Below are 27142 nucleotides of genomic sequence, written 5' to 3' on the forward strand. Positions count from 1 at the left end.
AAGTGAATTTGCTCCCAGAGCCACCCCTGCCTGTGGTAGGGCTGCGGCGCTGGCTCTCAGCCCATGCAGAGAGGGTTGTCACAGCCAGCCACGATTTCCAAGTTGCTGGGCTTTGTAAGCCTTCCCCCCGTGATTCTCGGTGCCTTTTAGCAACTTTTTTTGTCTGCGGAACTGGGGAAGGAACAGAGATGTGCCCTAGTGCACAGCTGAACTCTGATGCAAAGGACCGCCAACTGGTCTAAGCACAGAGCATGCTATAGGGAAAAAAAAAGCCTGTTTACTTCTGACTATTCAATTCCCAGCAAGAAGGGAGTCGCAGGAGGAAGGGAGAAATAGTCACAGATATTTTCCCAAGCTGTATCGACGTTTTAAAAGGAAACAAGTGGTCAAGGATACACATCCCTCCCCCAGAACTCGCTGCACCATGCCACCAGCAGCACAAAGAGGACGCCCGCGGCCAGCTCTGCGGGTTGCCCCCTTCCCTGCCAGCAGAGATGCTCGTGATGCTCAGCACCACCACCGAGCTCCTCCAGGTTGGGAGCATTTCTGCACACAAACCAGCCTGCGACCCACGACAGCTTTTAATTGCTCTCCAAAGGATGTTACAGCAGTAAAGGAGCAGTACCTGCCAAGTGCTGACACCCACCTGCTCCAAAGGGTAGAGAAAGGGGCACCCCTAGGGGGAGAGGGATTTAATGGATGAAACTGAAGCGTACCGACTCAGCTCTGACTACCCTGAAGCGAGGCGCAGATCCTGAAAGCAGCGAGGACAGGGCAGCAGGAGGAAGTCACGACCACAGGGTCAGTCCCCTCCAGGTAACCACAATCAGGGCACATTTGGCTCCGACAAGGAACCGAGTCACACGGACAGCTTAGCTAATGACAGCAGGTCTCCATTTGGGGGAGATCAAAAAAAAACCCAGCTCCTGTAAAGGCTAGAAAGACAGATAATGCTGGACAGGGAACATAAATCCTCACTATCTTTGCCATGAATAAGTCATCTCCTCGGAGAACAATGGGCGCTCCAGCCGCGGAGCAGCGGAGAGGAGTTCAAACGCACCGCGCTGCTGCGGAGAGTCAAGTTCTAGGAGCAGCACAAAGCAAAAACGCTGGAACACGGAGAGGAGACCTGGAGTTGTTATGGAAACCTGAATCTCAAGCTCACACCACGGGATGAGGGCTCTTCCCCTTACATCCCTTGCTGTCAAGAAGCCCGAGATGTGCAGGAGCAGCTAATGGCCACAGCTCTGCCGCCTCGCCTTGCTTTTGCTGCTGTTTGCTCCCATGCTCTCTCCCCTCACATTCTGCCCTGGGGTAGAGAGAAGAATCCCACTTAGGATTCTTTCCTCCCCTTCCCTCTGTGCATTCCTAAATGCCATCTCCCGATTGCGTTCTTCATATCCCACAGCTTCCAACGCCAAGCCTAAAGCAGGTGTAGCGAAGTGCATGCCTACACAGGAGGAAACAAGAAACAAAATGTGGATTGTTCCCCCAAGAAACCACTGCTGGGAGACAAAGTGTGGAACATGCTCCGTGTTCCCCTAACCTGTGTTTGAGGGCAGGGATGGGAGGGAGAAACAAGCAGCAGAAATAGGCTTGGTGGCAGCCCCTAGTTCTGCAGCATGCTGTCTGGCTTGCAGGGTAATAGCAGCAACATCTGTTACAGTTAAGAATGCAAAAGAGTTCCTCTGCCATTTTCAGTCACCCGACTTGCCAAAATTTCCCTCTTTAGAGCTGAAATTTTGTAGACCTGGCCAGTACCCAAAAAAAAAAAAAAAAAAAAAAGCTATTCAAAGAACATGGCAAAAGTGACTTAACCACTACAGAACACTACGTGATGCCATTCATCGCTGTTACCCAAAAACTCCAGCTTTGAAGTCCACAAAGTTTAGGGCTGAGATTAAAACAATAAAAAAAATGCATCTGATGACAGATTTTCAATGCATGCCTTTTACCAAGCGTTCTCTATTTCATGTGTGAGGGCTCTGAATCAGCACTAAGCCTCCAGCTTCCATGGGGATGAATTTTTGGGAGGGAAGGCCAGTGAGCCTGTAACCCACCCCTACCAGGTGCAATGGCACAGGGCGTTTTGCCAACTTGCTGCTAAATTACATTGCTTAGGCAATTGTCACAAGAACTTGTGAAAGCTTGAACAAACACGTAGGGACAAGCTCCAGTAACAGCCCTGCACATCCACATCTCTGCAAGCTGGAACCACGTAAAGCGCCCAAGCCACACTGAAGGAAAAACCCAGTCTTGAAGTGGAAGAATGCAAATGCCTTTCTAGAACCTGGCATTATAAAAATAGGCATTTTTTCAATAAGTCTAACTCTATGTGTGAATCATTGCTACAAAAAGGTACCACAGAAGTTGCACCAGTGCATATAACGCAGTGGCACTTGGAGCCCACAGGTGAAGTCTCCCATCAGAGACGTGAATCCAGAAAGGTCTTCACGTTCAATCAGTGCTCGCTCACGAGGCTGACTGCTTCATCAGTGGTGTTCTTCTGGTGTACAGAAGAGGAGGGACAGAAGGAATTGGTTTTAATTAAATCTCAGGATGAAAAACAATCATTTTCCCTCCAAGACAGGGTAGGTGGGAAAGATGTCTGAAGGTTTTGCAGATCTCCCTTGTGTGATGCTTCAAAGCACCAAGCTAGCAACAAGCTATTCATTGCAGCCCATGCATTCAGGAGGCTACAGAAAGTAGAGGATGGGTGAGCAATGACTTGTAGTTGACTTGCACACTCCTTCAAGAGTCCTACAATTTCTCCTGTACACTGCATGAAGATGCATGGGTATAAGAAGCTACAAGAGAGTGTAATAGGTTGATAGAGAAGCTACAGCACAGATGCTGGAGGTTGGACAGTCTTCTATTGAATCATTTAAACACACTTCAATTATTTTTTTGTTTTAAGGTTGTTAGTTAGACCCTACAATGGTCAGGCCATACCTACGAAGGTAATGATCCCCATAAATAAGCACCAGGGTATCTTTCCGAGGTCTGCCTGAGCACAGGCACTCTTCTGCAGAGTGCCCCAAGTCTGCGCTTAAGAGCATCCTGAGCTAAGGCAGAAAATATACCTTGCACTTCACTAAAACACTGCTAAGGGCCATGCTCTGCCTCCTCCTGCTACCAGGCTCCTAAGAAACAGCAGCATCACTCAGGAGCCCTCTGAGATTTGTCATCTTGCTTTATATGACTGCTCTGTAACGCTCTCCAAAAGAGCATGGAGAGAAACAGAAGTTAAACTCCCGAACTTTCCCTCTCGTACTCTTAACCCAGCCTTGTCTGCATGCACATTTTGAGGCAGCTTTCCTATGTTTTTGCAAACCCACCCCCCTGCAGGACCCTGCCCCATTCAGTCCACAGGACGGCTGGTACCAGCTGAACAAGCAGCTTTTCAGTATCTCCTCCCTTCATTACCCGTTGTGTGGCCATACAGCTTATTTACCATACTTCTAAGCTCCTCATGGAGCAGGGCAGAAATCCTGCACTCGGAGCAGCCTGGGAGCGTTGAAAGCCTGCACTGTAATTCCAGCCTCTCCTGACTTCTGCGCATTTCACTCCACTCTTGCTTTAATCCGTGTCTTTTGTGTTGAATTTCATTGCCTCTTTAAAAAAAACAGAGAAGTGGATAAACAAAGAAATTCCTTCATGAGCAACACATTGACAGACAGCGATAGAGCATTTGTCTTTTATAAATGTGCAATTTAGAGCTGTGGAAATAATTGATTTTTTGGTTTGCCAGCAAATCAAAATAAGTTATTTTTGGGTTGCCCTAAAAAGCATACAAGAAAAGTCTAGCTTGAGTTAAAAAGCAAGAAGAATCAGATGAAGCCCCCAAATTAGTTTGTTTGGATGAACCAAAACGTTGCATTGGGAATAAAATGCTGGTTTACAATCTCTAGCACGTTCGTAAATAAAGTTTTTGGTCTTTTCTCAGTGTTTAAAAAAGAAAAGCACCCAAACTTTTACTTTGATCACCTTTCTATTTCCCTCCCTTCCTGCACCTCCTCCTCCATGCCTACCCCAAAGCTATTTTCACAGTTCTCATGCATGAGAGTTTTAACCAAATTCAAGCATGTTTTTGTAAAAAGCTTTTCAGAAAAAATAAAAAAAAAAATAAAAAAAAAAAAAAGGAAAGGGGAGGGGGAAGGGTTGCCCAGCTCCTGCTTTAAAGCAACTGGCTGGGCAGAATCCCCCACTGGTTGTGCTCTTACCTCTTCATTATTATTTATAAACTAAGTGCATGAGCACGGCTACACCTCACGCGGAGTTAATAGCTGACAGGCCGTACGATGCGATGAATTAGCGTGATTGTAGCGAGGTGGGGGTTGGCCTGTTCTCCCACGTGCCTGGTGACAGGACGAGGGGGAATGGGTTTAAGTTGAGCCAGGGGAGTTTTAGGCTAGATGTTAGGAAGAACTTCTTCACTGAAAGGGTTGTGAGGCATTGGAACAGGCTGCCCAGGGAAGTGGTGGAGTCACCATCCTTGGAAGTCTTCAAAAGACGTTTAGATGTAGAGCTTAGGGATATGGTTTAGTGGAGGGCTGTTAGCGTTAGGTTGGAGGTTGGACTCGATGACCTTGAGGTCTCTTCCAACCTAGAAATTCTGTGAAATTCTGTGATTCTGTGATTACACAGTGGGGTAGGGCTGGGGGAAGAGAGGCAGCAAACCCCGCAGACCAGGCTCTCACAGGACCAGGGCTATGAGCACGCAGCTTGTCAGCAAAGCAGGGCACTATGTGTGCTGCAGGAGGACACCAAGCTCCATAGTGGGCACGCTGGAGGTGAGCAAGCACCAACCGTGCTCACGGGACATAGCTGGCTGTCCGTTGTGAATATGCTGCCTGTGGACAGCTCAAGTTTTATTTTATTATTCACACTGGTGTTGCTTTGCCAGCATCCAAACCAAACTCCTCAAAATGGAGCCACGTAGATGCGCTCCATCCTCTGAATGGAAAGCTGGATCCTGGAGAGAAGGCACCACCGACACAGCATCGCTGCTCCTGCCCCCGAGCTGACACCCAGGGGTTTCTCTGTACCCCATAATTCATGGCCAGGCCAACAGCTTCCAGGGCAGAGAGCTGTGGGAGTGCCTCCAACCCGCCCCAGCCCAGCTGTGTTCGTATCACAGCAGCAGTATTAAGCTCTGTCAAACCTAAGCCGATCCGTGCAGCTCCCATGTGGTTGCCCTTGCACCTCGGCAACCTGTTTTTATCTACAGGCAGTGTTGTCTGGGAATGAATTATTCAGCATTAATCGATCTCTTTTTTTTTTTTTTGGCCAAAGAGAAATATCTTTTATTTACTATTTACCCGAAACACTGAATCTCCTTGCCCAGGTGCTCCACCACGGATACCAACAAACGCTTTCAGTCAATCTCATCCCATCCCTGTTTCTCCCTCTTAGGATAATTAACACAACAAAACGTCAATGAAAGTGTCAAAGTATTTCGAGGCAAAAAAAAAAAAATTAAATAAAATACTTATTTTCTGCGCTTCAGCTTTTTCAGAAAATTTAAAATTCTTCAATTTGAGAGCGGGGGCTCGGGGCTAAAATGCTTCACAAATCACCTGGGTCAAGCAGACCACTCATTTCTGACGAATGAAGTACGCAAGCAGAAATCCTCGCCAGCCCTACTTGAAATTTAGCATTTAGAGTGAAAATGCGTGTACAACTTCAGTTTTATGCATAGGTGCATGCTTCGCCAACAATAAATTGAACAGAACAGGGCACAAAGACACTGTACTAAATTGCACACCGCAGCCTCCAATTTGGTGCTCCCAGATATTTATGGGTAGCTGCGGAGTTGTGGGTGCGCCCATTTTTCACATGCAAATGGTCATTTGCACATTCAGGAATGGCTGAAAAATTAAAGGCTTGCTTGAGCACTGCTGAAATATAACAACTCCATCTACCGAATAGGAGTACACCATGGCAGAGGGAGGAAGTTCAGAAGAAACATTTAGAAGGAAACAGGGAAAGAAAGAAAGCTTGCCAAGCATTTAGGGCTAAGCACCCCTATGGGTTTGGAAATATCCCTTCAGTCAGGAATAGCTTCAGAAGGAGGGATAAGTACGGTAACATAACCCAGAAGTTGGTGTCTCTCCTCTCCCCAAATGCAAACAAAAACCCTCAGATTTTCCCCAGAAGACATCAGACTGACAGAGCTGTGACTGTTTGACAGCCACGCTGATAGCGTGACCGCGCTTCCGAGCGGTGGCTGAATAAGCAAGAGCTGTGGCTTCCATAAATAGGTGAAGTTACAGCTTGCTGCCCCAGAAATAAATAAACCCTTCCCCACCAAGCATTGTTTCCCTTGGAAGTATGGCACCTGTTGCTAGAGGTTAAGGAAGTGGTGGCTGCTCCTGTGAGCCTGGCTTTGCCACTCTTTATGGCTTTTTGTGGTGACTCTGCAGTCACAGCCCTTCTGCTTTAAACCACTGAAAGAGGAGGTACAGCATATTCTTTTCTCTCCTCATCAGTGAATCCCACCACTAAAGTTTCAGATGAAGCCACTTTGTCCCTTCTCACCTGATCTGGAGGGGAAGAGACCAGCTTCAAACCTCGCACCACGGACAGGAAACCATAGTAGGGAGGTTTACTGATGGACTGGGAGCCACCAGAAGAAACAGAAGGCATTCAGCAAGCTGAAGTAGTACGGGCTTCCAAAAATAAAGAGGCAGCACGTGGATTTGGTAGTCTTATTTCCCACAGAGCCAAGACCCTCAGGCAGTGGTGAGGAGCAATAGCAGCCTCAACAGACAGAGGTTCCCTGCTTGCCTTCCCCAGGGAGCACACACACACATTTTGGAAGGGGGGAATTACCGAGTGGCAGATGATTTATATGCTTACACAGGCAGGGACTTGTGCCCACACAAGTCTCAAGGCATGAGCACACAAACGTAGTATAGACACTGCCTGCCAGGCAGTTGGCTTACCAGGCTCACGTGGCTCAGTCGCCCACCTACCCAAAAATCCTCCCGGGAAATCAAAGACAGCAGCAAAAGCTAAAGGCTCCGCTCAGCTGGATGCTCATTACTCCTACAAACACGGCAAAGTGCTCTGTTACCGCTGCTCTGTAGGACCCGTGGCACTACCTCCTCTGGCAGAGGAGCTTTTGGAGGTGTTTTTTCTGCCAAAGCTCAGCAGCACTCCAGCTTTGCTCAGCAAAGCAGCATCCCAGCGAGAGCTCCCATCCCTCTCTGGATGACTGGTGCAATCCCAGAGAAGAGCTGGCTGCTCCTGGTCTCCACCGAGGAGGAGCTGCTGGAGCTGAGGGTCTGCCCTACTGATGGCCACAGATGGGTAACACAGCCCCAAAAAGGAAAACTTGTTGTGTTTTTTTTTTTTTTTTCAGACCTCTTCACTCAGCTGTTTTTCAAATCCAAAGCGTCCATATGGCTGATCAGCATGAAGGGCTTGCTGTGAGAGTAAAAGGATTGCCAGCATCCCAGGAGCAGACAGACATTCAATAATAGCAATAGCACTGCGATACCCAACAGCTTCTCCATCCGTTTCCACCTCACAACCTGATCTCCCCCTACTCCGTCAAAACCAGAAGGAAGGGAAGCTGCAACCCTGATTATATGGGGGAAGGAAGAAGACTTTGTCCCTATATGCTGAAGGCACAAATTTCCACGTTGCATGGCTCTCAACCCACCGAGCCCCCAGTAGGGCTGGCTGCAAGGACTGGAAGTGAGCGGTTACAGGTTTGCCAACCTCTCCATCCCCTATTTTATCTAGGAAGACTCCTAGCTGTATGTAGACAGCCACAGCATGGCATCACGGAGCGGCACCGTGCCTCTCAGAAGCCTGTTTTTAACCACAAGATCAGTAGTTACTACCCCTTCCCCTGAGGGAACATCTACGAAGTTTAAGGAACCAGACAGCGGACCTGACATGAGGCTCTCAGAGTGATTTTAGTGTCTTAAAACTTTTATCAAAGCTGGTAGTGCTCTCCGGTTCAGACAGAAATTAGACAGAACCCAAGTCACCTGCCCTTACAGAGGCCAAGCAATAAGTTATCCCAGCCCCAGACAGCATCACCCAAATGCCAGATTACAGGAAGACTGTTCTCTCTCCATCACTTTTCACAGGCCAGCAGACGAGGCAGCACAAAAGCATGGTTTTCAGCACAACAAGCCCCGTTTTCTTAAAGTGATCTGACCACTCGGCTGAAGAGAAACGCGTGTGAGTATTTGGCACCTTCGCTCTCACTTGACAGAGAAGAGAAATCCAGGCACCGGCTTCCCCAGTGCCCCAACAACCCCACAGGGGTGGGATATTCATTTCCAATCCCGTGCCAGATGACAAGTTATAAATTGTGTTCAATCTCACCATCCCTTGTTTATCTACCATGACAGTCTTTGGCTCTTGCGTGGCTGGCAGCCCAGGGGCACGCGTGACCTTTTTCAAGCTGCTCTAAGTTGTCATAAGCTCTTCTGCCCTCCTTTCCATTTCCATCATTTTATTCATTCCCTGCCCTTCTCCCTCTCCCTCCGCTGCTCCAACATCCCTTTATTGCCGTCCTCCTAGAACTTGATCTTCTCCTGTCTCTCCATCCATGAGTTACAGCCTTAACTTTGCTCGTTTCCTCTTGTTCCCTTTGATGGTTTCTCTTTTATTTCTCTCCTCCATTTGTTGAGCGGGCCAAGCTTTTACCCAGACACTCCATTAACCCAAGCCTCCTGCCTCGCTGCAGCGCTGAAGACTGATGAAGACTCAGCTCTCCTCGCCACCTCCTCCCTCTCTGCTTTTATTTATCTCTGCTCCCTCGCACTTTTTCCCTCTTCCCCCCCCTCCTCTTTTCAGGCACATCCTTGTACCCGGTCCTCTCTCTTGATCTACTGTCATCCTGAGCTCCCTGTTTCGCTCATCTTCCCATCCTCTATCAGCACTCTCCGAAAATTAAGGTCAGAGATTAGTCCTTTGCAGCTGCCCTAGTGCTGAGTCGAACCGAACATCACTTACATCCCGAAATTTCCTTTCAGGGCCACCTGGCAGGGTAAACTAAAGCATCTTGCATTTCTTGCCAAGGCCCGAGTTGCTGAACTAGTAGAAAGACAGAATTATTTATAGCGACAGCTTATGGGGATATTATTGAGATGATGGCTCACACCTCAGAGCCAGCCCCTCCAGTGTTCCAGGTGGTAATGAATAAGAAACCAGGGGAGAGAGGAGAGACAGGACAAATCCTTTAGCTGGGATTTGGCTTCCAACAGTGAGATTTGGTTAATTTTCCCCTCACACAGATAACAAAAAGGCCTGAATCTTTGATCTTCAGAAGTACAGTAAGCTGTATTTACGGTAAACATGAAAAACATCCAGTTCTTTGACTTCCCAGTGTCAGAGCTGTAACTTTACACAACGCTTCGGCAACTCACTAATGAGTGTTGATTCTGGCTTTGCATTTAGTTGCCTTCTTACATAAGGGATGAGAAAATGGACTGACAAGACTCTGCAAGACAGATTTGGACGGCAACATCTCCAGCGACTCCACTGCACCAGAGCAGGGCCCTTTTTGAAGCTGGGATGTGCAGATGGGCAACCTGAAAAAGGCCATCACAGGTGCAAGGGCAACGATGGCTGATTCTGCAGACAGACCTTCACTGGAAGAGCACCTGGCTGCTGCCACGAGAACCCACTAAGGTCAGGGAGCTTACTGCAGTTAGCTGGTGGGAGGAAAAGCTGAGATGCTACAGGTGTTCATGTCAGAGAAAATAAGCTATGAAGCATGGGTGAAGAGAGCCCATCATCCCATTCAAGCTATGACAAATTGCATCTCAGTAGCAGGAGGGAGACAGCTTCTCAAAAATCAGGTTGGTGCTGGGTAAAAGCACCAGGGCTGGGTTTTCTCCTGCAAGTATCCTGCAGCACCCACAACAGCAGAGCTCACTTGACAGCTTTTCTTCCAGCAGCATTACCTTGAAAAGCTCGCTGCATGTCTATTTTCATAAAACAGGGGACAGAACATTTTAATTACCTAACTTTCTGACACCTCTGGTTGAAGTCAGCTGGTACGTTCAAGCAGTGAGGCAACAGAGACACATGGGAACCTGTTTCCTAAGTCGCCTTTTGTTCAGGCCCTAAAAGGCAGAGCGCCAAAAATAAGACGTATGGGAGGGCAGCTATTGTACCAAATTGAGAAGCAGCACAGAATCCCCAGCAAAAGAATGGGATCATAACTCAACGGGCATTTCTGATTGCAAAGCGTGGAGAAATGACAAAAAGGGAAATCAATGGGATATTGTATTACCTGGCTATAAAGTATTCAAGAAGGATAGACTGGGGCCAAGTTTTCTTCCTGCACAGCTCCGATGACTTCGGTAGAGTTATGGCAGTAATGACACTGGTCCCCTAATGCAGGGGCCATTGGGGTAGCAATAGCCTCAACTCATACAGCATCCAGTGACGTTAACATCACCAAAAGCACGGAGTCACAGTTTAGCATCCGTCACGAAGACACAAAGCTGCAAATATTTTAGTTATAACACAAGCTTTCTGTCGAGAAATAGAGGTGCCTGTTCCATAAAGGAAATCAAAGAGGGAAGGAGGTCTGATGGAGCAGCTACCTGGCCAGTCGCACCAGGACAGAAGTAGAACTAACAATAATTTGTTTCCTTAAGCCAGAGCTTCTCCAAACCGTCAGTTCCAGGCAGCTTCAAAAAAAAAAACAAGGGTTGAAAATTGTTTTTCCATTAATTTGGAGAAGTTAAAATAAAGGTAGTTATTGATGAGCCAGTACACATGATGACTGGAATATCAATCATTCCACATTCCTAAGAACAGCGGCAAGACCTAAATTTAATAGTCTTTTAGATTCATGTGCTACTGCCACTTAATCAGAACTAAGCAAGACAAAATGGACCCCAAACACTTCCATTACGTCTGAAGTGCGATGTAGTGTATGATAACTCCCCAAACTGACTATTTTTTTCCTCTGTCTATTACTTGCTTATTTTTTACAAATCATTACCAATGTGAAAACTCTCTAAGTAGTGAGGCACATCTAGCCCGGGCTGTAAAATAGCCAGACTCTTCAGAGGTCTCTGACCAAGCTGGGCACACCTACAGCATAATAGAAAAGCAGTTCTCTAAGACAAATAGGAAGTAATGCAGCCAAAAAACAGTTTGAACTGTCCACGCACTAACACCTGCAGCCTAAATTAATTGCAGACACTCAGAGGAGAGACCCGAGTGTCACTGTGGGCAGCTCGATGACAATCTCCTATCAGCAGTAGGAGGGTAAGGGGGAGCAGAGGCAAGACTTGGATGAGAAAGGAACATGAGCTCTTTCCAATAGCATCACGTAAATTAGTAGTATGGTCTCATTTACAACACTACATTAAGTTCAAACAATCCCCCACCTATCTCCATGGTACCATACACTGAAACCATAAGGGTTCAAACTAGACAGATGCAACAAGTGCCTGCACGAGGTCACAGATGCTTCCGAGGACAAAGTTAAGTTTCCAGGGGGGTGGAAGATGACTTAGGGAAGCCCTAAGGCCTCGTCTTCAAAGTCAAGCTGAATCTCAAGTCTTAACATCCCTTAAAAAATAATAAAAAAAAAAATGACCAAAGATCACAGATGACTTAATAAGGAAGCCAAGTGATCCCATTATTCATTAAAGGGACATCAAAGAAGTCAGTGGGGTTACACAGGCTGCCCAAGCCTACAGCTACAGGAGACTGCCCTGGTGCGGTGCACATCCTGCAGACCTTCACCTTCATGTCCCAGAAACCAAGCACGCCTTCACAAAAACCCATCTGCATGGTAGATGGCCTCTGCCTGGCTCATCTGAGAAAAAGTCACCCAGTTTGAGTCCACGTCTTCACCAGAGCAGATGCCAGCGGCACATCTGGGACAGCAAGTGTGAAAAAAATAGTGCTTTTTTTCCTCACCCAGCCAACTGCCCTTGCTTGCCCCTGCTCTTCAGTTTCACACAGCAGAGCTTGAGCACCTCTACCCTGCCTAAGACTTGCTCACCAGCTCATCTTGATGAAAACAGGGAAGGCTGGAGGAGCACCATAACAATTCGGCAATGCCAAGAGCTTGACTGGATGCAACTCAGACCTGGGTGTCACGGTGAGCCTGGACAAAACAAAAAATAAAGCTCCCATCCTTAAGATAAGGGAACTAACTTCTCCACTTGCCTTCAATAAGTTTGGAGAGAGGGGAAAAGAAAATATCCTCCTCAGGACTGAAAAGCATCTTTTGACCTCCAGAGCCTACTACATGTTTTCAGCACTGCTGCATCTTCTTTGTTTTTAGTGATATCATCAGAAGCAGCTTTCCTGCCATAAAAGAAATTGCTGCATCGGTAAGAAATGATAAACATTGAACATTCTTCACAATTTCAGAAAAATCCATCATGCCACCCACAACTGCTCTCCAATTACCCAATTAGGAAGCAGGAAGAGGAGCACATGGCTTATTTTGTCCAGCCAGACCTTACAAAACGTGGCTCAAACTGGATGTCGGATAAGCTGTTCGCAAACTGACAACAGATCTATGCTATTCAAAGAAACTCTCTGCATCATCTCAACCAGCCACTAGGCTGAGGGTGAGGAAGGACAATCTGCCTCTCAACGATTCAAGAAGATGCACGGGAAGCTGAATTTTCCAGGCTCCTTTTAAAAGTTTGGAGTAATTTTCCACCACCACCACGATGTGCATGTGACTGAGCGCTGCAGACTACCTTTGAAGTCGAGCGAACAACAACAGGTTCAAACATGGTCAAATTTAAATGAAGCCTTCAGATGCCTCCAGAACTGTCATGATTTTTCACCCCACACCTATTATCTATAAATTGTTTACCCAGTGCTCCACACATGCTCGCTGCTGACAATGTAGTTAAGTGCTCGATAAAGAAAGGAACAGGCTCAAATAAGACAGGCTCACTGCGAGTGCTCGCAAGTAACTTTTAAAGAGAGTGAAGTGCATTTGTTCTTTCAATTCCTCCAACAAATGCACTGACCTGCAAGTTTCTCCAGTCTTTGTGAGCCCCTGAAGTTATATCATATATTTTCATCATTTTCAAGCCATTTTTAAAAATTCAGTATTTTCAAGGCAGGAGACTGAATCTGCACCGAGGACTTCAGTGTGGGTTTTTTTTGAGACTCAGATGAGCATCCAACACAAAGTTCTGGGAAACTGCTTTAACTTTATGCACTCTTCTCAACCGTTTTGTGAGGGATCTTCACAGTGTTTTCCCCCAGCCCTTATTTGCTTCTGAAGAGAGGAAGAAAACTTATTTCTGCAGGAATTACTTCTGCTGGAAGAAGGAGATCTGAGGGAGAGCACTAATAACACAACAGCTCCTCATCTTTTTCTGGGATACAAGACAGACAAACAGAAGTTCATGACAAAACCCTCTGATGACTAATTCCTTTTGTTGCAATAAACGCTGACAGCTCTCCACCCCCGTGCAGAGACACACTTGATTTCATTAGATACAGCTCAGATGTGTATTCTAGCTGAATATTTCAGGGAAAAAAAATGTACATCCTGCCTGACAAGCAACATGGGAGAAAGCAGAGTACTTCACTGGGCACACACAGCGTGCTGCTTTCTTGCAGTATGGACAAAGTACAGATACCATTACTGCTCCCAGCATAATTTCATTAACGCTAATCACTTGTTGAACTCCCAGCTTCATCTATAATGATGTGTGTGCCACTTGCTGATACCCCTTTGCTCTGTGTGAAGGCACCACCCACCAGAACACGACAATGCCCTCCACATTTACTCGCCCAACTTCTCACAGATGTCCGAGCCTGTTCTTTCTGCATTAAAACACGGATCTCAAACGACAGCACAGCTCTAATTCCGTCCTGGTGGTTAAAACACAGCCCCTACCTTAAAATATGCAGTTTTTCCAGATGAGGTCATTTGTGATTTTGTCTCTCTTCTCCCAGCCCTCATCTATACGTTTGTCAAAACGTGCCTTAAAACTGAAAGGGATCTCATTTTTAAAGAGCAAGGGCTCATCTCATTCTGATAATTAAGCTTCTTTCCAGGGTCTCAGGGTGGGCAAGCTGGCTCATGGAATGGCCCATAATCACCAGACACTGCTAGAAACCTCGCCTATATTACACGAAACATGAAACAGCTAGAAATACAAGGAATACAACTAGGAATTCAACCCATAAAGCGTTCTTTGTGTGACTGAGAAGCCTCAGAAGTGCTTTGAAAGGCTTGAAGGAAGAGAAATGATTTTAACAAAAGAACAAAAAAAGAAAACTTGAAAGAGAACAGAAGTTCTGAAGTATGTGGGGGTGGGAAGAGTCTTCAGTGTTAGGAACACCAAAGAGATCTCTAACTCAAAGCTACCAGAATAGCTTCAACAAGCTGAGGTGGCTGTGGCTTGATATTCCTACTTCAGCAGCGACTGGAGTTTGATGCCCAGGGGACTGCACTGTGGATCTAACTGGACTGTCATTTCATTTGCAGAGGCCCCAGAGGATGGTGACTCCCTAGATCCCAGCAAGAGCTGTTCAGTTCCCAGGAGGCTACCGAGCTGTGCCGTGGCTGGCAGGGAAAGCACATCACCACCAGCCTCCTCTGAGATGTGCTGAGCACAGGTGAAGGGACACAGGCAGGAGGAAGAGTCCTACAAATGCCATGCACGAGCTGCCCTTCTGTGCCAGCAACGTCCGAAGGGCTGAGCTGAGAAAGGACCAGCAGCCCCTCCGCCTCAAAGGCGCCACGTCTCCAGTTCCCAATCTTCGCCCCGCTCCCCTGGGGGAGTTTATGAGCCATTTTGGTTAGTGAACATTGGCTCCTAAAATTAATGAGCGTGTCTGTTTTCAACATACGGTCAATTGCTGATTGTTCTGATCTGGTGAGCCAGGCTGATGAATACGCACCACCCACAGACAGAGAGCTGGGCTTGCCTGCTGCATGGGGAGAGAAAGGGAAGAGGAAAAAACAACAGCAAAACGCTAAGCCAAATGCTAAAAGGTACATCAGTGTGGCTCTGCAACCAAAAAAAAAAAAAAGTGAAAAGGGAGCTAAACTATAAACAAAAAGGTTGTCTTCTGCAGCTAAGCTTTTATTGACAGCCTCAATCCAGTCATTTCCCTTTTCTCCACAGCCAGTCCTACAGCCATGGCCTAAACTGAATGCCAAATCCCAGCCATGAAGAGGCCTCTCTCCCAGCTCTGCTCACCTGGGGAAATAGGTGACAACACCAAGCTCCCATACACCAGCCAACTGGTCCCCTTTCTTACAGGGACACCCTGCCACGGCTGCCGTGTCCACTGGATGCTGCTGTTCAGCACAGCTGGAGGCACACGAGCACGTGGCCACTTCACAAGGTGACCACAGGACAGCAGGTGCACCTAGCCAACCCAAAATGTCAAGCAATAAAAGTTCTGATTAAGAATAAAATAAAAAGAGGCCAAGCCCCCCCTTGCCAGTCATAAGACATGCCGCCCACCAGCAAATTAAAATTTTTATGCCGCTGCATAGATGGTGCGCGCCTGCTATCTACGGCCATGTGTTCACCTCATGAAAAATACATGAAGATCTAAGTGGCATTAATAGTGTTTATGAGCCCATCACCTGGACAGCTATTCCCTTTATGATTCTAATGAAATAACAGAGAGAGAGAGAGAGAGACGGAGACCACAACCTTCCTGGAGAAAAAAAAACCCCGATCTGTATTCCTGACCCCCCAACATGAATTCTTGATGTCCCAAGATGGAAGGAAAACACACTCTGCCAGGATCGACACATTAGAGAGAGCCCCCTTCATTTAACAACAAAGCATCTGCCAGGCTTGTTATACATCTGTCGTGGCTATCAGGACGAGGAGCGAGGCAGCAAGGGGGAGCAGAAGGAGGGTGGTAAAAGAGGAGGGAAAGGTGGCGAGGGAAATTAAAAGCAGATAGCGTTTAAGGGTGGAGGAACAGAGGACAAACAGGAGAAATGGAAACGCAGCCAGCAGGAGGGTAAGTTAAAGGGAGGTAAGGCAGAGAGGGTTTGATCGATCGCCGAGTCTGTATTAACTCAGTCACAGGGCCCTGATGATCTCTAAAATGGACTGAGCTCTGCTCTCATGGTTTATGATACCAGCAGAACCATTTGATTGAATTACAGTTCTTCAATTGATCGCTCCATATCAGTAATCTTTGACTTCTCTCCTCGCCAGCCAGCTCTTCTTACAAAGGCTGGCTTTGATGGCAAGGAATGCTTTCCTGACATTTTTTTAGCTGGAGCAAATCAGTGTAAGAGTTGAATTGCTTTCGTTGACATTTCACAGGGAGAGCAACACCGCAGGTACCACTGCCAGTCCTTGATAGCGAGGAAAGGGCAGCTAAGGAGAGACAAACACACTTGGGCACACAACGTGGGACCCTTTGAGCTAGGCGGAGATGAAGATGACTTTCAAAAAACATTATGCCTGCACCCTCATGCCGTGCATCTGTCCCTGTCAGGCTGTCCCACTCACACCCAGCTGTACTGGGCAAGCACTGGGGCTGCCAGGAGCTGTTCCCTTGGCCAGAGGACATCAGTGAGCAGAGAGGACACGTCTGCCTTACAGCTTGGGAACCACAGTCAGACCAACAGAGCACAGGGAACCATCACAGGCAGGGCTCTGTCATATTAAGGTGCTGCAGAGACAAAGCAGAGTCTCTGCCTGAAGGATTTAACAGCATTAAAAAGGTGGACACGGAGGTGGCAAACTACACAAACCCAGAATGAACACTGCAAGCTTGAGACTGACTCGCTGGCCTGGATGAAGTGCCAGTCTGAGTCAGTCTACAGAAAAAACAATTAAACCTCGCATTCACTCACAAGCAGAGCCCAAACCTGGACTGCTACTTTGAGTTTTAAGCTCAAAGCTTTAAATATTTAGCTTCCTTGTGTTTCTGCATGGCATACTTGTTGCCTCACTTCCAAGCGTTCAGGTTCGGGTTTCCTTTTAAAAGCACCACAATAAGAGAAAGAATTCAGAAGGGATTTGAAGGCAGGAAAAAAAAAAAAAAAGAAAGTCAACTTTGCCCACTTTTACTGGGAGCTCTAACTTCTCTTCTTTCCAGAGGAGAGGATCAAAGCACGAGGAGAAACATTAAGAAGTCATATATCAACACGGCAAATGCAGAATGAGGCAAGACAGAGGCTGCTTCAGCTGTAGCAGGGACTGCAAACTGTCTGAAGTCAGCAGCTCTGAATTAATGGAGGGGGACCGGGGAGGAGAGCGAGGGAAGTCTACTGGACAGCAGCAATGCCTCGTCTTACACGCTGGCCCTCGGTGGTTAGCTGGTAACAGAAGCTGGAAGAGTTTTATCACTGGGAAGAGCTCAAAGCCAAGCAAAGATGGTTTAAAGAAAATCCTGAAGCTTCTAATGACAGCTCTCAAAACCACAGTCAAGCAAGGAAGGGTATCAGAGGGCAGCTCAGACACAAGACACCGCTTCGGACTTGGATCTGTAGCGATGCAACCGTACCCCGAGGCAAACACAGCGTCTCTCTAGAAGTTTGCAGCATATTGAGAGAGATAGAGAGAGAAAGACACACACCCACAGCTAGTGTATTTCTAACTTCAGTAACTATCTCCTTTTTGGAACTGCCAAGACAAGTGATGCATCGATTTTCCTACAGCTCGCCCTGCGTGATTGGTATCAAGGCTGCGTAGGCGTCTGGCGAAGCGTTCACAAATTTCTCCGAGAAAGTAAAGACAAAGAAATCCACAACCGTAATCAAATTCAGGGCACCGAGACCGGCACGAAAACCTCTCCATACGGCAGGCTCATTCTCATGCAGCCAGAAGAGAAACTAAGCCATTACTGAAATCTCATCTAAAGACCTTTGCGGAAAGCACCTGCAGCACTGTGCTCGGGAAGTAACCTTTGCAGAGGCAGCAGTGGCAGGGCAAGGGGAATTTGCATTTTGGAAGTAGACGGAGAGTCAGGCTGCAGGGTGTGATGAAAAAAGGGAAAATAAATCCATGGAGGAAAATAAATCCCGTGGAGGATCCTGCTGGAGCACGGGACAGGAGGCATACAGGTGTGTTGTGGTGGGCTCCTCAGTGAGCAGCGCTGTCGCAGCTTCAGGCTGTGACATGGCATCTGATTTGGCTGACCAACCTCCAGCAGCTCCCACCTTCCACCTCACACCTGTATTTGAAATCCAGTGAGCAAAAACGTGCATTACAGACACACGGTTCTGAAGATGCAGGAAAAAAGACACGGGTGTCCCACAGTGGGCTCACATCAGGATCCTGCCCCAACAACCTCTTTCTCTCTCTTCCCCAGGGACCCCGCCTCTGTTTACAGAATGAGCTGCCCAGGGAGAAAAAATAATAATAAAATAAAAACAAATTTGGGAACTGCCACCCTGGTGTGTTAGCGAAGTTATCTTAAGGGGTAGACCTGCTCCTTTTCAGGCATTTCACAAATGCCGTTCTCACTGTCTAAAATCCAGGCCTGGGGGAGCTGCTTGCCATCAGAAATCAGCATGAACACAAGCCAGGTCCTGCAGCTTCTCACTCAGAGCTGTGCTCTCTCTACACCTCTCCGGCATCATCTCCAAGCATATTCCTCCTCCCCTCCGATGTTAAGATATAGCAGCTTTATAATGGGTGCAGATGCTGAATTTTTTGCATATGAAGTTTATCATCTAATCACTCACTCGTGGAATAAAGTGCCAAGTCACATTTGAGTAATCAGCCCGAATGTATAAATATCCTATAGTTACACAGTTGTTACAGCATATCATTTCTTCGTTTGCTGCTTTTACAGCCATCATCAGTGGTGAAATCAATCCCATCCCAAACATTAAACCGTCTCCACAGAAATGATCTCAGGTGGAAGAAGGAAACTGTTCTTCATGCTAAGGAGCAGAGAACAGTAGGCAAAGATGAACAGGATAATAAATCACCACCCCCTTGGGCCCTTTGGGATGCCTGTTCCCCCAACATGACCTGAAGACACATACCCCAGCCTCTAGCACACCCTGCACGTGGATGGCCCCATTTGAGTACAGAAACTCAAAGCTTAAGCACACCAGTACAATGATTCCCCCTCTCACACAGAGCACAACTAGCTGGAGTTAGGAAATCTATGGCCTAGCAAATACTGGAGAAAAGATTTTCGTACGAAATCCCCGTATTTAAGTGACTACTTCCCTTTCTGACTCTGATAAAAACTCAGAATTTTGCCTTTCATAAGCTGAAGATATAAAAGGGAACATTTTGAGAACCTTGAATCAGCATCTTAAATCATTTAATGGATTTAAAAATAAAAAGTTAAATGTTTGTATCTTCTGGAATCAAAGGCTTTGCTTCAACTTGTGCAATCAGTCCCCCCTTCCTCTCCTCTCCTCAGAGCAGCCAAGCTCCCAGAAGGCTGAATTCAGCAAGTTGCTCTCCCTTTCCCCATGTCCCCTGTACTATATGCTGTCATTTCAACCAGAAGAGCCCACAACAAGTCTTGGGAAACAACCCCCGCTCTGTAGGGGAGCAGCAGGAGCACATGCTCAATAGAAACTTCCCATTCAGCTCAATCAGTAGCTCTAAAGGAAGATAGATAGAAGCATTTGCTGTTTATCAAGGAAATATCCCCCGTGCATACGAAGAACACTGACAACAGCTCCTTGACCAGCAAATGTGAATTTAACAGAGCAAGACAACAGCTTGAACTCTGGAGACTTCATTACGGAGGTGGTGCTCATACCGAAGTGCACTGAGATGCTCTGAATACTTTAATGTTTCAGAGGGACCTGTCTCATTTCTGATAGGGCATGAACTTCCAATAATCTGATAGTTTCGAGAGCATTCATACTCCAGTTGCTTTCCGGGATATCAGCCTCCCACACGCATATTCTGAATCAGATCTTTGCCCTGCGAGTCCATCATAAGTCCTTGAGAGGTAACTGCCCTTGGGATGCTCCTCTTGGTATTCCAAGAAAATGCATCCAAGGGGCAGATGGATAAAAGAATGGGTAAGGGGGATGTGTGGCATCTGGCACTGGCCACTGCAAGCTCGCGCGCAGCGCGATGAGCAAATTCTCGCTGGGACAAGGTATCGTGCTGTCCCCAGTGGGGGAAACACGCTGATAAATTGGCTGAAAACACCAGGATCTGCTGGTTGCATGGAAAACACTGAAACATGAGCTGCTGCATCATTTAAATTGGCCATGTAAATAGGTCCTCCTGTCTCAGGCACAGAGCACCTCCAGCCCCAGCAGCCGAGGCAGGGATGCAGCCACTGCTCTGCTCTCCCCACTGCCCGGCAGCTGAGCAGAACCGAGCACACGCACGGCTCGCAGCAGCTTTGCAAAGCCAACGGTGAGGGAGAGGGCAGTGAGAGAGATCAGCATGCCTGGAGCACTCTTCACTCTCATCAGGCTGCGATGAAGTGGCCTGGGAGTAACTGATTGCAATCACAGCCCCCCGCCGCGCTAGGTGGATGCTGCAGAAGGCACTTTGCAGCTGGACAGGGGTAGAAAATACAGGAACTGGCCGCAGAATGAAGACCCAGAGAAAAAGACGAATTATGGGAGAGAGGAAGGATGAATGGAGGATGCATCCATGTTGAAGTCAAAATTCACACTGCATCACAGGGCTCTCACTATGTTCACACAGAAAGGGGCCTAAGCAGGGATGTTCTCCAAGCAGCCCCTGTATGATTAAGGCTTACTGGACAGGGGCTTCCACTCAGGCTGTCCCAAAACATTTTAAAGCTGTTTTTTATGTTTAATTTTTGTCATTTTGTTTTTGAAAAACCCTTCATCTCCTGTTCAATCCATATCACGACAGAACCAGAGAAAGCCACCAATCTCCATCATGAGCTCTTACTATAAGCAATCCGTTCCTATAACAAAACGTTTATCTGCCTTAGCATCTCAGGGCCCTGACCTAAAGTCACATTTAATGTAACAGCATTGCTAATCCTAATTCAGACCAGGCCACGATCAGCCATCACCATTTCAGAAGGCCTCGGCAGACCTTCTTCTCACCGCCCCCTGCCACAGCAATTATTTTACTGCTAGAGGACTAAAAAGATGGTAAGCACAGACTGAACACCTTCTTACATCAAAGTGGCTAACACAAATCAAGAATATTACAGGAAAAAGAGAGATCTATGTGGAAAATACACGTACCTCTGGCTTACTAATTGTTTAGTGAAATTTCCATGTCATTTTCATATGCAGAAGGGGCTTTAAAGTTCCTCACTAAGCAGTAATTGGGATGCTGCGTCTCCAAGGTCTGGCTAGCACAGTACATCCATTCACAGAGGACTTGTTAATGCTCCAGAGAGGGTCTGCAAAATTGGTCGGTGTTTAATATTCCTCGACAGCAGGATGGCGAAACAAAACTGCTGCCTTTCACATCGCCCCATCTCTGCTTGCAGCAGCCTTGAGCAGGTCCTTGAAGACACCGGGCAAACGCTGAGCTAAGATGCCCGCATGCATTTGTTGTTCACCCTGTGCCTCCTCAGGAAGTTAAACCGAAACAACCCCATGAGAAAACCTCAATAAAAGGCAGCCCCTTTTCTTTACCAAGTCACAGGCAGAATCATTTTGTAAGAGGGGGACAGTGTTATCCTTCTGTTTTTAACTGCAACTGCCCAAAATCTCAGATGGACTCCAGAAGGATGGGAAGGGAGAGCAAGACTGTCCCTCAAACATACCTGGCCGCATTAAGAACAAGAAGCTCAAAGCCACGTAACATCACATTAAAGGGGAGGGGGAAAAAAGAAGCCAATGAAGCCCCAAGGGAATGCTGTGAGCAGCAGAACTAATGAAGCCTCATTTTCTACAGATTTGCATCTCGTGATTGATTGACTTCGGTGTGTAAGGGAGAGAAAGCACCAGCCGAAAACTTTGCCTGCCCTTGGGGCGTTTATAACAACTCACTCCCGTGGATTTTTGCATCAAATAAGGTTTGAGATCATGCTGCAGAGCCTCCTGCCACCGGGGAATTCAGGAGGCCCTATGGGAAGTAATTTCCCTTGGATTAGCCCTCCCTGTAACGGGAGGCCATGCGAGAGCGGTGGCAGAGAGGGAAAGGTGCTATTAATTTGCTGACATGCAGTAACTAGACAGAGTCTGAGCCCACAGATAACTTCATCTTGCTTGGTCCGGGCAGAGCTGGAGCCCAGAGAACATAACTACTGCTTCCTCACAAGGAAAGAGGACATTTATGGCCAAACAGGCTTGTCAAGTGCCCACAGGCACTACTTCCAAGGAAGTTTTTGCCTGGGCATTTGATGCTGAAATAGCTTTTTGCACCATGGACAGAGTGCTGACAGTTGCTTTTTCCTCAGCTGCGTTCAGAGCAGTTTATCTGGTAAGAAAACCGAGTCCTGAAGTCCTCAAGCAGCGTGGCTACAAAATTGGAGACACCTCCAACTAGAGCTCAAACACTGAAAACCGAGGCTGTGCCAAACTACCAGAAGCTCCCAGAAGGAGTCGGCTGCACCAGCGTAGGCAGAGATAAAGTTTCTTACCCTGATGAAGGCATGAAAGCACTGCCAAGTGCTGGTCATTCATAACCAGCACAAGCATGCTGCTGCTGGGACCGCACCGAGCCCCAGAAGCTCGGCCGAGTGTCATCTCTTCAGGCTGAACAACCTCTTCTCCGGCACCCGGGAGCCTGGGGTGCTCTGGCGCCTGAAGCAATTTTACAGGAGACAGCAACGAAGTAATTAAATGTTGGATCCTCTAGAAATAGAAGGCTGTGCTTGTCATTTTCACAGTCCCCCCTGCTAACAGGGAGCAGCGCCTCGCTGATGAGTGGCGTCGCATGGGCTCAAGGTGACAAACCAGCCTTTCCTCCCAAGTTAATACCCGGCTTCGCAATCCTGGGGAGAACTTTTACTGTTTCAGCACTGCCCTTAAATATTCAGTAATTAAGTTCCTCGGTCTGAATTCCGAGCCAACACTGCAGCTGGACAAGAGATGAATAATGAGGCTTATGTTTTAGACTCTAAGTGATCAACGCTGCTGAACATTTGTGCCCTGGAAAGAGATCAGCCAGGTAATCAAAACACTGCCTGTAAAAAGGAAGGTTTACTCATGTTAAGCTTCCACGTCTAACAAATCTTTTCTTCAGAGTCCTGGCAGCCCTGCTTCCCAATTAAAAAACCCTGTCCTGTTCTCTCCTTCTGCTATGACTCCCATACCGCTTACCAGCCCCATCACTCCCCAGAATTAGGAGGTTGCTCCACACCACAGTAAGGACACCTGTCCCCATTTGGCTTACAGTAGCCTCTACTACCAAGAGCATCTCCACTAGGACACAAGTATCTCTACTACCAAGCCAGCCAGCCACCAATAATACTCCTTTTACACTTGCTTCTCAGACCCTTCGGCATGCATAAGCATTAAGTTTTCATGCAAGACATTCATCTCTTCCATATTGCCAAATGTTATGTGCAACACGAAGTAGTATAAAACAAATACTCTTTGTACTTCAGAATAAAGCATAGCAGGTTAAGCAGAGCTCCTGCACTCTGCGGGCGAGACCAACATAAATACTGTGGTCAGGCTGAAATGTATAAAATAATTCAGACTTTATGCTGCAATTATTTATGCAAAACAAACAGCACAAGAATAAGCGCATGTGATTAAATACAACATTGTTCTTCTCTTACATACGTTGTGCGCTTAATATACACACGCATTCTTAAATCAAATCTGGAATTAAACAAGTAGCTCCATGAGCCACGGAGTAATGAGGCCCTTTTCCCTACAGCTGTCTGCCTCATGGCTGCACAGCTCCAAAGGCTGTGCCAAGGAAAGCCTCCTCCACCACAGCCACATTCCTGGGGCTCTCTTGGATGAGCTGTGGGGTTGAATAAAGAGCTGGCCTCGTGCTACACTTCCTCCCTCAGCCAGATCAAACCAACAGGCTTGTTCCCCTACGCTCAGGTGGCTATTTTCCCAAATCACTTGGAAAAAAAAAAAAAAAAAAAAAGCCCTGCCATCTGAAATAGCTGGTGGGATCTTAGAGTTACATCAAGCAAGAAGACAATGCAAAGGAGCGTGCACAAAGACCATGAGTGACTTCTGTTTTCTCCCCCTCCCATATTTCAGTAGCAAGGTGACTGCGCTACCAGCATGCGGCTGGTAGCATGACAAGCACCACAGCAGATCACATCCTAAACCCTGCTTGCTCCAATTACGCAAGCAGGAGCATGCCAGTCTGTATTTAACTACAGCCCTCGTGCTACTGCAGTTCAGTAACAGAGAAGAGCAGCAGCTGGTCAGTTTATAGCAGTCAAAGTGGCAGCAGAAGGACCTGTGACTGTTAGCTAGGCAGAGACAAGCAGGATGGGCACGCTTGCTCTTCTGTCCCAACCTGCCAGACTGCACAACTGTGTTATTAACCTTTTGCCCAGTGATCATCAGGTCTTTCAACACCAGAATGAACAGAAAACCCCACTTCTAGATGATGAGGTGGTAACTGCAACATGTATGTGCTGGGATTAGGCAGCGAGGAGTTGCAAAGAACAGTTGTTGTGTTTCTTTTCTTGTCCGCTTTCTCAGACATGAAAAGCAAAAATAGCAGATTCCATAACCTTAAAAACTTCCATAAAGAGACATGCTGATGTCTCAGAAAATTGCCAGAAAGCCTGCAGCCCACCAGGTTTCAGAGAGGCTCACTAGCCAGACCTTCTGCACGGTAACGTGAGTATAAAGTGGCAGATGCAGCACAGCGCCCAGCGTTCAGGGCATGGGTGCCAATTCTACTGCGAGCACATTAAGCCAGTCATTTTACCTTTCTGTCTCAATTTCTTTATCTGTGAAATGGAAATGCTGATACTTAAGTAGAGGAATTCAAATGAAGAAGTACATTCAGGCAGGCTCTACAGCGCAACAGTGCTGATTGTCAAAGACCTGAGACAGCCAAAAATAGCTGCAGGAATATTTCACCTACATCCTTATTAGACTATTTATTCCCAGAGGTGAGAGATACTAACAACCCAGCACCTCTTGCAGGTTTAGTCCAACATATTAGAGAGAATTCAAGGCAGGCAAGGCCAAGCTGTCATCACTGGAGACCTACTCATTCCCCTCACAGCTTGATATTCTTTTAAGCATGACTTGGAGCATTTACCCCAACAATTTCAGCCTGCATGCTTCTCCAGAACCTTGCTACTTAAACAGAGAAGATTTCTTCTTAATTCACAATCTTACCACAGTTTCACGCTAGTTCATTCCCTGTTTTTCTTGAGCCAACATTGTTCCTCAGCTTAAATATTCCTTCTCCCTTCCCACTCTATCTCAGTGTATTTGCAGAAGTCAATGCTCCTTCTGCATCTCAATTTCAGTATGCCAAACAAACCCCAGCCTCTGCTGAGTCCATGTTTCTACAGGACTCATACTGAATCTCTTCTGAGAGAATTATAACAGATTCAGTGCTGCCTTTCTACTGTTATCATCCCGTTACTTATTAGGTTTGTGTTACACTGAACAGGAGCATGTGGTAGGTGGGCGCTGCGTGATCATCAGAAAGAGGAAAACAGCACGTGAAACAAGAGGCTGCAGAAGTAGTGTGTTTTATAGAGTATGCTACTGTGTGCTGTTTATTTAGCTATCAGGGCAGAGGTGGCCAGAATGCAGAAAGCATTTCTCTTTGCATAAAAACACTGGTAGAGGCTTGGAGCAGGCTCACAGGAGCTACAAAATGCAGCCACACCAAGGATCTGACATGAGCTACATCCTACCTAAACAGAAGCCAAGTGACCAGCTCCAGCTTCCAGCCATCTTTCTGCTCTGACGCTGGGGGAGAAGCCTCAATTACACCCATAGGTATTTCAAGTCTTTAATGCACGTACACAGCCCGGGGCACATTACCTTTGGATGTAAAAATGGGGTGGGAGGACAGGGAGAGAGGAAACAGCCAACACTGAGCTCAGGAATTACAGCACGGAGAAAAAGAGGAGACCCACAAACCATTCCCTGCCTTCTGCGTGTAACAGAAGGCACCGTGCATTAAGAGCAAGGCCCAGCTCCAGAGCCCCCAGCTTGCTGGCGCCTCGCTGCCATTCTGACCATCGCACCAGGTTCGCTGTGTCCCCAGCGGCTACGCCAGGCACATCCCACAACATCTGCCACTGCTGCGATGACAGCGGCCGCAGAATGTAATGAGCCCCTGCACAGCTCCAGCAAGCAGCTGGCAAGCCCCCTTACCCACACAGGAGCTCTGCGCCCGCATCCACCCGCTCCCCTTTCAAGGGCTCAGCCACAGGCACAGTACCACCACCACCGCCGCTGATCTGCAGCTCCTCCTTTCCACCCTCTTTAGGTGGGACTGAGAAATATCACACAGCCCCTATGTTGCCATCCTGTGCCCAGAAATTCAAACTTAATTCTATCTTGCCTTATAACACCTACAGCACACGGGAACTGCAAGAAACCAGTATTTTTTTTCAGAGGTCTTGCTGCACTGGCTGTCTCTCTCAGCCAGCCGGCTTCACTAAGGTATCAGAAAAGGATGTGCAAACATCCCAGGCAGGCAATTATAGGATGACTAGTCCATGTTTAAAAAGTTCCTTCCTAATCCTGTCAGATGCTGCTTGGCTTAAGCCCTGAAGCTCTAAGATGTATTGATCACCATCTCCTTTTATCCTGCACAACAGAACTGTGTTTATTCTCAAATTCCTTGGCCAACCCTAATCCCACTCACTTGACAACCCAAGTGATCCCCGGTGGCACTGAGCCCTGCTGCCCTAGTTAGGAAGGGCATGCATATGCAACTCTTTGTTTCAGGTGACTATTAGCTTTCCAGGAAAACACAGACAAAACATGTACCCAGTAGCCTCCACTCCATGCCAGAGTGCATCAGATACATATATACACAAACCAACAAACCCTGCAGAAGGTAAGGCTTTGCAGACGCTCAGAATTACTAGAAAAATCCCATCCAGCTTTCTCAACATACACCAGATGCTACCAAAGGGGCAGCAAGATGCCCATTTATACCTTTTCCACCTATCTCAAAGCTATTTTTATTTAGGAAATTCAAAGAAGTGAAGCTATTCAGGAGGATCTAAGCTCACACCTTCCTCAGGAGAAGGTTAATTACCAACAGAACACAGCTGCATTATACCACTCTGAGCCTCACATTTTCCATTCTTTGCAAGGCACCCAAAACAAAATAATACACTTCTGGAT

This window comes from Aythya marila, assembly GCF_965140915.1.
Source record: "Aythya marila genome assembly, chromosome: 1".
NCBI classification, from domain to species: domain Eukaryota; kingdom Metazoa; phylum Chordata; class Aves; order Anseriformes; family Anatidae; genus Aythya; species Aythya marila.